Below are 13,553 nucleotides of genomic sequence, written 5' to 3' on the forward strand. Positions count from 1 at the left end.
ACTGTCACATATATGTAGGTTCTCTCTCAAGCTATTTCCGTCAGTAGAAAAGAGCGGCAAACATATTAACTCACATTATAGACGGGTCTAACGCGAATTATATTCAATTACCTTGATTTACCGACGTAAATCAGTTTCGTTTCGTATAATGTGAGTTAATATGTGTTCAAAACGCGAAAGTTTAAAATATTATAAGAGCGGCAAATTTAGAAAATGTAAGCGCGCGAACGGCTGTGGTCCTATACAAAATTTTAATATTGCACCTTTTTCTACTGACAAACTTGCTTGACCGGCTATATACATATAAAATATTCTGAACTGAAAGTGGGGATTTATTGTGACTCCGCCTGTTCAAATATTTTTGACCCGATTCGTGTACCCATGTAAATTTTGCAGACTGTATAGCTAGTCCGATTTCTAAGATCAAGTTCGCCATACATTTACTATGGCGTACTTGATCTTAGAAAAACGGACAGACTATACCTGAACGTGACTTCGCACTGCCATGCAGATTGATAATAAAATATACAAAATACTTATTATAGCGGAATACATTTATACAACAATGATATATTTACTTATGTTGAGTTAGTCTGTCATGTCATAACAACATTTTAACTAGTTATCTTTTAATCTGCATTAAATTATTATACGTGAATTATTTGACTGGTTCTTCACTGTATGGCATAAACCTATCCCTGTCCAAGTCATATTCTAATCAAATATGAACCGCGAACTCTCAGCGGCCAGTACGTACAGCAAGAAGGTTATTAGCGGATTAATGTCGCTGATTGGTAGTTATTGACATTATATGCATTTCATCTACACTTAGCTATGTACCATTAGTGTAATAAAGATGACTCTTATTTTGTTTACGAGCTTTGATTACAGGCTCTGTAAACGCGTCGTCTTATTTGAATGTAGGCGTAATTGTGTATGTGTGCTAATTTGGCCCGAGAATTTGAACGGTAATGTTCCTAAAGGCGGTATCCATGGTTATATATGATCGCAGGTCGAGCATCATCGAAATCGTCTAAACACAAGCTGTCACTCGGACGCCACGTCATCCAAGTGTGAAAACTTTATGCATATGTATTTATTATTATTATTTGTATCTCCGTTTTAAAACTCTCGGGGTCTTTCGAGCCCGGTCATTTATAAGGCGTGCGTGGGGATATGGATCCAACACGTAGAGGCCGTTTGGAGAGATTTGATGTCATGTAGAACGCCTGCTGGAACCCATTCACGGGTACATCAATAGATACCCGTGAACCGGTTTCAGCAGGCATTGGAAGCTATTGTAAAGAATATGGATAGAGTACTGGTCTATGGTTTAAGTTTGGGTGGAAAAAAGGCTGGGCTATTGCAAAGAAGTCCGGACACCTGCCATAACACTGCTTACACAAGTTATCGAGGCAGGCGATGACTCGCCACTCGTTAGATGGGCACCTGATGCGCCATCGTAAAGACGGCCAGGCGCAACACCGGCGTGAGCGGCTCAGGGGTGTCGAGAGGTGGTGCTGCGCTTTCTCCGAAGTTACTCGCGGCGTTATGCCCTTTAACACTTCCACCCCTGGAGCATATAGCTCTAGCGACTCCTCTCTGGACGGCCAATGAAGGCAAGCCAGAGCTGAGAGTCCTGCGGGTCCCCTTGGGGTCCACTCCGACCGACGAAGACACGCCGGAGACGGAGACCCTGACCGACTCTCGGGAGCACTCGGGTCCGTGGGGTCGTTACTCCCCAACAGCTCGCCACAAACTGCCCTGCGGGCTTATTATTATTATTATTTTCTTTATTTATTTTTCATCTCAAGTTAGGTTATTTATAATATGAATATAAAAGTAAAATATAAAAACACTTACAAAACGATAAAAAATACATATAAACACATTATAAAAAACCTAACCTATTATTATTATTATTTGTATGTCTGTTCCATATCTCGGGACCATGGGGTCCCGGACCTTTGGGAGGCGTACGTGGGGCCGAAGCCAACAGCGCAGAGGCCCTTTAAGACATTTAATCTAAAAGCAAGGGATACACACGTGGCGGATACCATACCCGAACGCACAATGTGATACATCCGGAGATGGTCCCCGCCAGGTGCAAAGACTATTGCAGTGCAGCACTTTTGTGCTGCGATGGAAACTAAGGTCATAGGCTATTTGATTTGAATGTTGGATGGACTGGATATAGGGCTATGGGAGGAGACTAGCGGACACCTGCCGTGACAATCAGTCTCAAAATTGTATAAGACAGGTGGTGACTCGCCAACTCATTGAGTGGGCCCCGCAATGGCCGCACGCACAGTGCGACAACAGGGCAACACTTTGGAGTGGCTGTGAGGTTGTCGAGAGGTGAGTCTGCGGTAGCCAGATCCCGGTAATCCGTTCAGCAGGCCGCCGGCGTTATGACATTTTACACTTCCAACCTGGAGCATAGGTCCCGCTCTTGCGACTCCACTCTGGCCGGCCAATCAAGGCAAGCACAGAGGCGAGGGCCAGATGAAAGTGCCCTCTGGAATAGGGGTCCGCGGTGTCGCCACTCACCGTCAGCTCGCCACAAGCTGCCCCCGCGGGGTATTATTATTATTATTATTAACCAAAACAAAGTGTGCCTATGTTGCACCAAACCTGAGTTCCACTAGGTACAGCCAGGGTTCAGCATCAGCTCTATCTTGGGTACTGCTCTCCCAAGTGCTCATCAAGATGTGACGGATGACCTAAATAGCGTGGGCTTATGTTGTACCAAACCTGAGTTCCACTAGGTACAACCAGGTTTCAGCATCAGCTCAGATCTATGTATACTAAAACCTTTACCAGAATGTAACAAACACTTTTCTGAAAACCGCATCAAAATCGGTTCAGCCAAACGCGAGATAATCGCGAACAAACATACATACGGGTCAAACTGAGAACCTTTATTTTAAGGCGGTTAAAAATACATCAACTTTGACATTTTTGGCAGTAACCCAAGTAGCATGGAAGTGTCGGCAACATCAATATAGCAGCCAATTAAGAACTTAGAGTGATTTAAGGGACGTATAAGAGTGTCAGAAAAGATTTAAGCTGTATAAAAGGTACTTTACAGACATTATACAGCTCAAGCTGTATAAAATCATTATAAAGGATTCTGCGGAAGCATGGGGTGCTTTATCAGAATATAAAAAATCTACTATAAAACTAAAAGTGTTGTGAGAGACTACAAGCTAATTCTATCGTAAAAGCTGTATACAGGCTGTATTGTAGTAACACTTGGCACTTTTAGCTGTACAAAAGTATCTGTCAACTCCGTTTTAAAACATTAAGTGTTGTGAAACACTACAAGCTAATTTTATCGTAAAAGCTGTATACAGGCTGTATTGTAGTATCACTTGACACTTGTAGCTGTACAAATGTATCTGTCAACCCCGTTTTAAAGCTATTTCTTATGGCGTAATCTTACTCTCCTATAAGAATAGTAGTTGTATAACTTCTGTCTGTAAGGGTATTATAAAACCAAATGAATAAATGGCAGCTATAGTACAGCTTTTTTCTGTATTACTGATAGAGTCGCTTATAACAATCTTTTGGCGTAATTTTACACTCGTATAAGTATAGTAGTGTAATGATTTCTGAAAATAAGTGTATTATAAAACTAAAGGAATATATGACAGTTACAGTACAGGTTTTTTATTTGTTATACGGATCTCTAAAGAGAATTATAACTTATGTACGGACACCGAAATACAGCCAAACGAATACAAATATTCTATTATAAAGCTGTTTTAATTACAAAAGCTGTAAAAGACACTCAATTTATTACACAGCACAGCTACTAAGATTATAATGCTCTCCAACTATCCTGTAGGCTGTTTAAAAATTGTCGCCATTTTACAATAATAAAAAAAGGGTAAGTAATAGAATGTATACAAACCTATAATATATTGCTCAGAATATATAAATTCTATTAGTATAATTTTGAATGGCATAACGTGCAATAAGTATAACGTGCGATACGTATAACAATGAATTCTATAATTGTATAATGTATAAAGAACTTTACATATAATATCGTTTATGATAAGTATAAAAAGGTATAACGTTGAAATAATATAATATACAAAACAAATACCACGCAATAAACCTAACCTTTTATTTTTCTGGGGGGTAACAGTTCTAACCTAACCTAATACTTTTCTGGTAGCAGTTTCTTTCTCTGAGGGGTCACAGTTCTAACCTAACCTAACCTAACCTACTTTTCTGGTAGCAGTTTTTTCTGTGGGGGGTCACAGTTCTAACCTAATCTAACCTATTTTTATGGTAGTAGTTTATTTTTCTGTGGGGTAACAGTTCTAACCTAACTTAACCTATTTTTATGGTAGTAGTTTTTTTCTGTGGGGTAACAGTTCTAAGCTAACCTAACCTACTTTTCTGTTAGCAGTTTCTTTCTCTGAGGGGTCACAGTTGTAACCTAACCTTTTTTTTTTTTGAGAGGGGAAATGCTTTACGCATACCACCCGGCTAGGGCTTGCAATTCGAATATTCGAATATGTCGAATATTCGACCTGTTTTGATATTCGAATATTCGGCCGCTCAGGTTTCGAATATTCGAATATTTTTTATTACTAGGTAAAATCTATTTTCATCCGTTATAGTTACAGTTTCTGTGTATTTTGCCGGGTATTAACAGTGAATGAGGAACCGTAGGTACCCAAATGCGAAGGAAATAATGTTTTTACTGTATTCCTCTCAATAGGCTTCGTGAATACAGTTAAACCTAACTCAATTTCAAAGGAAACGAAATCAAAAAGTATGTTTTATTACGGTGCGGCTAATGCTTTTTCTAGGTACAAGTAACTTTACGTAAGTTTTAAGATAAAGGGTAATTTTGTTTATTGAGTAAAAGCGTACCTTAAGCGAATATTCGAAGTCTAAACCTTGCCCTTTATCGCAATTCACAAATTTGATCATACCAAACCTACCGAACTAGTTCTAACCATGCACCTTTAGCTAACGAATAATCCACCCCGTAGTCAGCCAACTTTTTCCCTTAAATATTCCAATACCAATTATATGTATAACTTATTATATAACAGCCGACCATTAGGAATCAAAACTAAACTTGCCAAGACTAATAAAGTCAATAAAGATTCAAAATACAATGGAATTAAAGGCCATTTTACAGGCTTCTTAACGACAAGAAGTTAATTTAAATCAGAAAATGATTAGTGATTAGTTGATTACCTACTAAAATGTTTTCTCTCTTACATACGTGTTTGGATGGTTAAAGTTATATTAATTCACGCAACGACGCATTTATAATAAAAAGTTTTATCAAGAAATATTGAAAATGACTAATTTTTGCGTTTTAGGTACTTACTTGCTTTTATAAACGTGGGTATTTCAGAGTAGGATGATAAAATCTAGTCAATAAGTGGATTTCTGCAAAATATCATTAATTTTAGCAATATGTGGAAAAAGCTTTTGAATAAAACGATAATAAACCGATTTTTCGTTCCTTTTCTTATTTTTTTTAAATATTCGAATAATTATTCGAATATTCGAATATCTCGTCAGAAAAAGTCGAATATTCGAATACCTGAAAGTTTCGAATATTTGCAAGCCCTACACCCGGCGCGGGGACGGGCCGGGATGGTTATGTGGGACTCCCTGTTGTGGGCTAATGAGACCCAAGGTTTCCCCATTAAAACCCCTCTGTTGGCTGCCTCAAGGCTATAAGGCGGGGCACGGGAAACGACCGAGACCATTCTCCCAAAAGTTGTAACCTAACCTAACCTAACCTAACCTACTTTTCTGGAAGCAGTTTCTTTCCCTGAGGGGTCACAGTTCTAACCTAACCTAACCTACTTTTCTGGTAGCAGGTTCTTTCTCTGAGGGGTCACAGTTCTAACCTAACCTACTTTTCTGATAGCAGTTTCTTTTTCTGGGAAGTCACAGTTCTAACCTAACCTAACCTACTTTTCTGGTAGCAGTTTCTTTCTCTGAGGGATCACAGTTCTAACCTAACCTACTTTTCTGGTAGCAGTTTCTTTTTCTGGTGAGTCACAGTTCTAACCTAACCTAACCTACTTTTCTGGTAGCAGTTTCTTTTTCTGGGGAGTCACAGTTCTAACCTAACGAAACCTACTTTTCTGGTAGCAGTTTCTTTCTCTGAGGGGTCACAGTTCTAACCTAACCTAACCTAACCTACTTTTCTGGTAGCAGTTTCTTTTTCTGGGGAGTCACAGTTCTAACCTAACCTAACGTACTTTTCTGGTAGCATTTTTTTTTTCTGGGGAGTCTCAGTTCTAAGCTAACCTACTTTTCTGACAGTAATTAGCTTCGATGACCTATGAAATACTGAGCTATCCAAATAATTTTACTGATGTTTTGTTCAGATACTTATATGAGATGTTATTCATTATTTTAACTTTTATGCATAATGAATGTTATATTAAATGTAATTAGTTTATTTGTATGTTATACCAAACAGCGGTATATATATTGTATGTTATATTATTTTTATTGAAAATATAGATTTAGTGCATTATACATAAGATTAGTATACGTTTTGAACGTTTGTAAAATGAAATTATACCAAAAGTTCGTATTCATTATGATACGCACCCAAAAAAAAACGTATTTGTAAATATAATTAAATATAATTGCAAATATTTAGCAGACTAAGGCCGTGTTATGATTACCAGCTAAAATAAATTGTTTAGCCTTAGAATTAATATTTATAAATATTTTTGATACTCTAACCTTAAAAACAAAAAGTAACTTTACCGATTTTTGATATTTTCCTTATGGTTTCTCTTTGTTATTTTGCAGGCGTGTAAATATTTTGCCAGAAAAGATACACAGGTTCACAATAAATAATAATCCGCACTTACCAATAATGTAATATTCCATTTAAGTCCTGTATAATATATACTTTTACTTTTACCACTATAACACTTTATTGTCGCCATTACTATATTACGAATGAACAAGATTAAGACATTTTAGTTTCTTAAATGATTATTATTCTCTTGTAATTCTTTCTTATAACTCATTTAAAACTTATATTCTTATATCGTACTTATAAGAGATTATCTGTAGTGTTAAGGTTTCCTGTTACACCGAAATATAGCTGTAATGTAGCTATTATGCAGCTTATGTATTGCTTATACAGCTACTCTACACTACAGCTCTAATAACGCTAAAGGCTGTATAATTTGGGCCCTTTTTTTACTTATAAGGGCTGTATAAGCGCTTATACAGCCTTTGTACAGCCTAACTGTACAGCTTATAGTATACAAATAAACTTTAATACAGCTTATATACAGCTTGCAATGCTACTTGGGAATGCAGTCGGCAGCTATACTGCAGCAGGATTGCAGCATGCACTACTGCCGACTGAATTACTGAGGTAAATATCAAAAATTCGGTCAGCATCATCGTATTTGACATTTGCTGCAGTAATGCAGTCGGCAGTATTGTCGCAATATACTGCTGCAGGCTACAAAACGCTCGTGAAACTATTCAACGTCCATGATCATGCTTTCCAACGTCTAACGTTCAGTAATCAAGTGACCGCTCGCAACACGCGCTGTGTTGTGTGTGACTGCGCGGGCGTGATCAAAGCGGGTCGCGCGCGCAGCGCGCCGCCGGGCCGTTGCGTCCAAGCGCAGATCGCGAGCGCCACGCGCTCGCGTCACGCTCGCATCGTGCCCCGCTCACGCCGCGCTTTGAAAACGCTCATGTGTGACGGAGCCTTTAGAGATATGGTAATAAAAAAACTACTCCTAAAAAGAAAAAAAATGTGTCAAATAAGAAAATCTAATAAGTAAAATAAATCAATATGCCCACGTTTCTACAAAAAGAAGTGAAATCCCACCAAAAACATTCTGTAAAAAACTAGCCAAGTCTCGATGGAGCTGCTTGTTTATCTCTAAAAAGTAATGAAATCTAGACAAAGACGTGCCAAGTCTAAGGTTCCTTACTGCGATTGCTTTCTTATTATAGTTAATGTTGTGTCACTTGGCCGGTGAAGGGTACACAAGGGTACAAAACCAGGTGCTCCATGACACCAAACATACAGTATAAAAAAAAATTTCCAGTACAGACGGACTTCTAATCATTGATAGAAGTCCGTCTGTACGTCTATTGTATGTTACATCGATGGTCGATTTGACGCTTCAAAAAGAAGTGTTTGTTTTAGGCTCGCCTATACATAAGTATTATTGAAATACGCAGCTTTATCAAGCCTACAATTGACTGGTTATTGAATCAACGTTTTCCAAGTGGCAATTTTCCATCGTCAATGGGTAGCGGTTCTGGCGACAGATTGGTGCAATGGTGTCATGGAGCACCTGGTTTTGTACCCTTGTGTACCCTTCAACGGCCAAGTCACACAACATTAACTATAATAATAAAGCAATCGCAGTAAGGAACCTTAGACTTGGCACGACTTTGTCTAGATTTCATTACTTTTTAGAGATAAACAAGCAGCTCCATCGAGAATTGGCTAGTTTTTTACAGAATGTTTTTGGTGGGATGTAATATACGCAAAGCTAAGCCAAAACAGCCCGGTAGCCATACGCCACCCCCTGGTGGGTAGGCAAGGGGGGGGGCATCCAAAATTACACGCCACCGCGCTTTAGGTAAAAAAAAACAACGGGTTGCACTCCGGGAATGCCGGCAGGAGTGAAAACTCAACGACATTGTAACTCAAAATATTAATAACAGCGCCATCTAGTGCAAAATGTCTGCAGCACTATGTATAATTGAGGTTAACGCCATCTAGCGTTATTTCGTCGCATTACTTGAAACCCCTAAAAAGCACATCACTGTGAGTACTACATCTACAGTTATATTAATACCAGATTGAGGGAAACTCAGTAGATGGCGTTTAACCCTTTGACCATTATTTTTTTATAGCAATGAATCGAGAACTTTAACGATACGCACAGCATGAATTATTTTTTTAATGATTTTTGAGAAAGAGAAATATATATATTATTTCGGGATTTCCGAATTTTAAGACGGCGATATGTTTGCCGCTATCAGCCAAGGGCAGTAAGTGACAAGACCTCGGAGTAATTAACAATTGGTTAGACCGTCATGTTGCCGGGGGAACTACGGGTGGCATGAAGTAGGTATCTAAAATGAATAAATTAAAAACCAATAGAATGATAAGAAATAATTAAAACCTTTATTTAACTTAAAAGGATTTGTTTATTCTATTTATAATATTTTTTATATAGGTACTTATACTATTATAATATGGAGGTATTGTATATTATTTCCAAGTATTTAGGTATTGTAATCCCAGCAAAACTGTGGATAGGTTCCTAGCATGTAATAATTTGTAAAGTATTGAATTAAGTTAAAAAGTATTGAATTAAGCTATTTCTCCATATATAAATCAATAACAATAGTAGCCTAACCTACCCTTTCCTTTAATAAACACCAGACACTTAACGGATAGTGGCAAATATATTGCTGTCTTCATTTTTTTAAATTATCAAATAACAGATTTTTTTCTTTAAACTTTATATCGCCATTGTCTCTGAAACTAGAGAATTGTGACTATCGGATAAATCCAGCAAAGAAAATTTTATTTACAAACATTTTTGTTCAAATGTAGGCAATAGTTAAAAATCTAAGTTCGGGCCTAAGAATCATCATTTAACAAGGGATGGAATAACGTTTATCAGCTCTCCTTTTTTTCGTAGATTGGTACGAGTATATTCTCTTATGCGAACAAAAATTTATATTAACTAACAACAGAAAAAAAAATATCTGAGTGGTATGACGGCAAATATCTTGCCGTTACCCACTAAAGGGTTAAATCAAAAATGAAAAACACAATGACATTGTCCGTCACACGTGACGTCACGCAAGCGCCCTGCGCCGCCTAAACGAAACAGCAGGTTCAGGCTTGGTTCAGGCATACATTTTCGCCGCGCGGTAGAAAGAGAGGCCGGGTTACGCCTTGCGTCTTACGCTGTCTCGAGTTTAACATTTTTTCCCCACCTCAAAAAGTACACAGCGCCGCTAAAGAAGTTTTCACTTCAAAAAAACAACGCGTTGCACTCCGGGAATGCCGGCAGAAGTGAAAACTCAATGAATGTCTGCAGCACTATGTATAATTGAGGTTAACGCCATCTAGCGTTATTTCGTCGCATTACTTGAAACCCCTAAGCACATCACTGTGAGTACTACAGTTATATTAGTACCAGTTTGAGGGAAACTCACTAGATGGCATTTAAATCAAAAAAGAAAAACACAATGACAATGTAACAGTGTCCGTCACACGTGACGTCACGTCTACGTCTTACGGTCACGTGACACCTGTTACGAGTTTAACATTTTTTCCCCATCACAAAAAGTGCACAGCGCCGCTAAAGAATAGACCGCGGGCCAGACCGATTTTTGAATTTCAATCGTTTTATTTCGTCATTATCACTCGAAAATCGGTGGAAAACTAACGGCGAAATGCTAATATTTAAAATACGAGCGATCGAATTTGAGAATCTAGTGGTATTGACCACTCGATTTCAATTCTATTAGCACAGAATAACTAATAGTACTACCGTACAGAAAATTCACTCCTTCACAAAAGTCAGGTTTAGGTATAAAATTATACCTATACTTGCCGCCTGCAACAAAATTGAAACTTATAACCGCGCACGAACCGTGAATCTTCTTTGCGCGCCGCAGTTTTATGACCGAGCTGTGAGTGTCGGCACGGGGTTGTCACTTGACAAGTTTTAGTTTAGTTTAAATATGTAGGAATTACAAACGTTGATTCTGTAAACATAAAAAAATTATCCGGAGATAGTATGTCTGATTCTCACGGAAGTAGGTCTGCCTAATATTGTTTCTGGGCAACCAATATTCAATCAATGAAGGATGTTTATTTTGACTATTATTAAGTAAGGACTTAGATTTAGGTTTCGAAGCCATTGTGTATTTTCAATTTTGCGCGAGCGCCACGTGACACGAGTATCGTGCGAGCCGACCGGCAGCCCACTGCCACCCACTGCCATACGTCGGCCCGTTTGGCGCGCCGGCCAAATGTACCTAAACTGCGTAGTGACACCCCCCTACTATTAGTAGAATTTAAACGCCTAGTAGTGGAGATATCATTTAACGAAATACACGAAATCGAATGGTCGAATTTCAAAAATCGGCCCCCAGGAGCAAATATCGTCAGTCGTCGCCTCCTGATACTTTGTCAGATGATAGTTTAGATGCTATCATGAATTAAAAAAATAGTCAGCCGGTTGTATCGCTGTGGAAAGACCGTCAGTTGATCATGTCCTCAAATCCATAAGGCGTTTATTGAAATGCCTGATGAAATCCTACATGCAAAGTTTCATGATTTAGTTATTACTATAATTAAAAGATACAGCGCTTATTTTATACATGTTTATGCAAGTAGCTGACGGTCTTTCCACCGCTATACAACCGGCTGACGTTTTTTTTATTTATAATAACATCTAAACTATCTGCTGACAAAGTATCAAACGGGAGGCGATGACAAAATTTATTTTATTTTTTTACATGTTTCGGTGGCTGCCATTCCTCAACCCACCAACGGAGCGCCAGCTGACGTCCATGAAGGACATCATACACATAATATACGAGTTATCATCCGGGAGGCGATTGGTCATGGAAATCTGTTCGTGGCTCGTCGCGGTCTAGAAGTTTTCACTTCAAAATCATATCGGCTTCTATTTACCTAACTTGACAGAGTATACTTATAAATTAATCATGGATCCCCATGGGGTACCTCTATAATTCGTCGTGGTAGGTTATGGTCCATGGTCCGGCCAGCGCGCGAACGAAAAGTCTTCTAGAAATCGATTTTCGCTCATGTCAGACAAAAAAATTCAAAATCGCTCTCCTTGATGTGACTGGCAAATCATATATATTACTTTTTGGCAACCGGGTTTTTTAACCTAATTAAAGCCCGCTGAATCCGAATTTGCCGGGTGTCCGATCGAAATCTTGACCAAAAGTGAGATATTTGATATTAAAGCTCCCTTTTTTTAGAACACTTTTCGCTAGGATCAATATTTAAAAAGACAAAGCAGCGGGTATGTTAATTATAATCAATTTTAAAGTCCCTATTTAGTTTTTTGTAAATAACTCGTAAACGGTGTCCCATAGCAAAATAGGTTTTAATGAATAAATAATCTACATAAAATTTTCTCCAAAAACATAATTCGTCATCAGGGGTCGTTCACTCATTTCGTGCAAATCGGTGATGTTCGCTCGATTTGTAAATTTTCTTTTTTGGGTTTTCATGCATTGTGGATTCATTTATTGACACTTTTATGCTAAAGTCACCTTTGTAACCTTATTACTTTTCATTTAATAAGACTGGTGGTAATGAACTACGCGCTGGTAATGAAATGGGCATTGGATGGTAATTTAATCAATGTACGGTAATGAAACAACCTTATGAAATCGCAATAAAAAAACTTTATTTAACGAAAATTAACACAATTAATATAATTAACAACATTAAAATCACGTGTCTTAAGCGCTGTATAGACGATCAAGCCGACTTAACAAATACTCCGGCTTGACAATGATTTACCAATTTAACAACTTAAAATTTACCACCTAGCTTGTAGCGATTGTCAAGCACAATTTACGTGATTGAAGACGTATTTCGTATTGTTTATTTATTTAATGTTTACACAGCACTACATCAGTCTTATCACCAACACACTGAGAAACTACATACTTTAATTTAAAATTAACATCCAAATACACTCGACTGCCAATCCATCCACCGCAGCTCCATAAACTCGCAAAATCTCAAGCACTCATGAGTCAACAGGAGATGCACCAGGAGAAGCCTAAGGGTTATAATTCTAATGTCCGGTACAAAAAGTCTTACAAGCCTCTCTACTAGTTCAAGGCAGTCAGAGTCTCCACGAAAAGCCAAACAAGCTAACAGGCTTAAGTTGCGCCTCACCTCCAAAGAAATGAAGCCCAGGGTTCCTAAAATAAATATTTTTTGGTAATATATCTTAAGGAAATTCTTTTGGACCTTTTCCAATAGTAGAATGTACGTTGACTCGTAAGGGATCCAGGCTAATGCTGACCCCTCCAACTTGCTTCTGACCAGATCATTGTCATGGAATTCTCTGACGTTGCGAGTGACAAAGCCTAATCTACTAGTGCTTTGATGTGGTCGTGAAATGTTAGCCGCGTATCGAATATGACCGCAAAATCGGGTTATTCCCACTAGTTACCACCAAGTTCTTACCAGTGGTAACTACTGGGAATTTTTATTCCCAGTAGTTACCACTGGTAAAAGGTGGGAATTTTTTTTCCCAGTAGTTACCACCAAAATATTATTAGAATTCAATACTAATAAAAACAGTATAAATAGTATAGTATAAATGTAGCGTGCTGTAATAAATAATTATGTGTCAGTTAGTGATTCAGTAAACTGCTTTAAAAGTGATCAAAAATATTAAAACAGTTTTACCGGTATAAGTGTAAAAACTAAAATAGAAGAGTCTCATTCTAGTTAAGTAGAAATTAACTTATTATCCGGA

The 13,553-nt window shown here is 38.0% G+C and overlaps 2 long non-coding RNA genes across 2 annotated transcripts in view; both read right to left on the minus strand.

Moving 5' to 3' along the window:
* Positions 1-13,553, minus strand: part of LOC134804155 (uncharacterized) — a 431,198-nt gene that overhangs the window by 47,823 nt on the left and 369,822 nt on the right. The gene's annotated exons all lie outside the window — the stretch shown is intronic.
* The window catches only part of LOC134804161 (uncharacterized), a 292,314-nt gene that overhangs the window by 32,191 nt on the left and 246,570 nt on the right, over positions 1-13,553 (minus strand). The gene's annotated exons all lie outside the window — the stretch shown is intronic.

Source organism: Cydia splendana, chromosome Z, assembly GCF_910591565.1.
Source record: "Cydia splendana chromosome Z, ilCydSple1.2, whole genome shotgun sequence".
Taxonomy (NCBI): Eukaryota; Metazoa; Arthropoda; class Insecta; order Lepidoptera; family Tortricidae; genus Cydia; species Cydia splendana.